Below are 3,034 nucleotides of genomic sequence, written 5' to 3'. Positions count from 1 at the left end.
AGAGCTGTGTTTCCTTCAATATTAAGGTTAATGAGGGCTGGGGCCCTGTAATCTACATGAGTGGGTTAATTCTCATGTGTCCTAGATAGTTGAGGGAGAGATTTGGAACTTCAGCTGAGGGGAGATACACACATTGCCAAACTGGAAATGCAAGCATGCAAAGGGGGCGGGGAAAGCCGTGTGCTACCCACCTCTGTGCCTCAGCTTCTCTTTCAGATGCTGAGCAAGGCCTATCCTCCTCTATACATGAAGGAGAAAAGCCAATTCACGAGCTTTAAACAGCACTGGAGAAAAACTGTTATGTGATCAAGTTCTGATTATATTATAGTTGGAGAGTGATTTATTAAAAATTAACTACACTGTTACAACATTGCTGACAGGACATTCATGTGTCAAGTGTATTTTAGATGTGAGGATATGGCACAAATTGATCTATCTCCTGCCTGTATCAAGGATATAGATGTGCAAGATGCTGCTAAAAATGTCTTCAAGAACAAAGCTGAAAATTCAAAGTTTCAAAACAGCACAATTAGATGAGACTATTCCAATTTGTTCATTTAAAACATGTTCTGCCCAAAAAAGATACATGTTTCTCATGATTTCCTTCCTCATTCAGGATGTTGTTAATATTGCTCATGGAAAAGATGGTTGCTAGAAAAGCAATGCAAGTGAGACAAGAGACTCCAAAGGATTTCTACTCATGCTAACGGCATTATCATTGCCTGAAAATGTTTAGATGCCTCCACTTTTTAAATGGAAAGCTGATCATCAATTATTTGGCATCCATTCTTCTGGCAGGCTCAGTTCCAGACTGTTGGAAAACTAATCTAGGAATAGATGCAAATACTATGTAGAGTAGTGAGCACAGTGAAACTAGACAGAACTAAGTATGGTGGCCAAGGGTTATTTGAGGTTATGGTGAAAAGGACTGCTCTGTCTCTCTCTCTCTCTCTGTCTCTCTGTCTCTGTCTCTCTGTCTCTCTGTCTGTCTCTCTGTCTCTCTGTCTCTGTCTCTGTCTCTCTCTGTCTCTGTCTCTGTCTCTCTCTCTCTCTCTCTCTCTCTGTCTCTCTCTCTCATCAAACTGAACTAAGAAACTGGACACTTTTATAAAACCTGAAAGTTTGCAGTAACTAGTCTAAGACGGCATGATAACAAAATTCCTGCCCCTTTAACCTGCAAGGAAAACTCTTGTGGAGTGACCAGGCCTGCTCTTTGATAGGCTTTCTTCAGTTCTATACGTCTATGAAAAGCCCATTCCCTTTCAGAGGGCTTGCTGCCTGATTCCTGACTTACTAATACAAACCAAGTCCACCATGAAGTTCAACTCCCAAGGTTGTTTCTAGACAGAAAGAAACCCAGTAGGGGTTTACTTTGGGAAAGACCACTAATGCCTTTCTTCCTTTCCTTTCAATAGATGGCATTTTTATTAATATAAAACTCATTGTATCAAACTGTATCTAAATATGTATCTTTGTACCTATAAATGAGTGCATCTATCGATCTCCATCACTAGAGTACCGTCGTGCAGTGGATAGTGGGCAATATAACTGGTTAAAGTGCAAATAGCTAGTATCTGTGGAGTGCTCAGCCATAAAGGCAGCATATATAATATAATCCCTCCTCCTAAGAGTAAGGGACCATTTACAGGATGGGGTCAGAAGATTGTAAGAGTAGAGGTTGAGGAAGATGGAGAGAAACTGACTTTTGGAGATTTACAAGACTGTTGTATTTCTGAACTCTGAGCAGCTATGGCTACCTGCCTAAGACCTGCAAGTCAGTTATCATTTCAGCAAGGATAGAGAGGGTACATAGGCGCCTCCCTATTCCCAATGTTTGGGATAATGCCATCCACATTCAGGTGGATCCTCCCATATCAGCTAAACATTTCTGGGAAAGCCCAGAGGTGTGTTTCCTATTTGATTTTAAGTCTCATTAAATTGGCAACCAAGATTAAACATCACAGAACATATGCAAGCAAACCTTGCTACCAGAGTTCTTCTGGATGTGGGTGCAGAAGAAGCAGCAGCAAGGATGCAGAATTTCTTTCTGAGGTGATAAATATGTTCAAATATTGAGTGTGACTATGGTTACACTTATTTGAACATAAACCATCAACTTTGAGCTGTATACTCCAAATGGGTAAATTGTGTAGCTTGTGAATATCTCAGTGATGTTTTTTTACGATGGTAATATAATCCTATGTAAGCCCAAAAAGTTAAAAACAAACAAACAAACAAACAAGAAAAAACAAACAACAAACAACCTTTGGCCACAAGCCAAAGCAAAGGTAAGTGGGCCAAACCCTTCATTTTGATTTTCTTCGTATCATTCTCAGATGGTAAACCAACAGGTTATACCTAGAGTAACCTCAGAGAAACTTGCTCTTTCATTCTTATGGCAAGGGAAAATCTAACTGTCCCCACTCCCAAAAGAGTAACATGACTTCCATTTCTGTTAGCTAATAACCTTGTACAATCTAAAGTTTTTCCTTAATTAAAATAAAATAAAACTGTGCTCAATATCAATTATTCTTAACGCATTTCTCAATTCACAACCCTGAAGCCTACTAAGGAGACTTTCGAGTTTGGTAGATTGAATGATCCGACATGAAGATGAGCCGAGACCAGACGAAGTGATGTAGTTACAGCCATAATCTCGGTGATTAAATGAGAACAGTGTGTTTCTCATCCAGGGTTCATGTCTGCAAAGGTGTTGGTTCATTCTCATTTGTGGTAGCCCACTGCTGGAAGTTCCCATCCAGCAAGGAAGGACTGCAGTCAGTGACTGTTTAGGCCACATTCCACTCTCTTCAAGCTTGGAGATGATTAAATTTTTAACCACCCTATTGTGACTTATATTTGGAGTGAACATTCAAGTTCTTCCTGTTTTCTACCTCATCCCTACCATCCTACACTTTTCTTTTTAAAAACTAGAAAGCTTATACTGTATTTCAATGAAGGAGTTCCCTTCCATTTATTAAAATCAAACCAGTTATTATAACACAATGGGATTGACATTCCAGGGTAAAGGATA

The sequence above is a fragment of the Mus caroli genome, unplaced genomic scaffold, assembly GCF_978045245.1.
Source record: "Mus caroli unplaced genomic scaffold, Mus_caroli_1 scaffold_2, whole genome shotgun sequence".
Classification (NCBI taxonomy): Eukaryota; Metazoa; Chordata; class Mammalia; order Rodentia; family Muridae; genus Mus; species Mus caroli.
The sequence above is the reverse complement of the archived record's forward strand: the minus strand, read 5'-3'. Positions refer to the sequence as shown.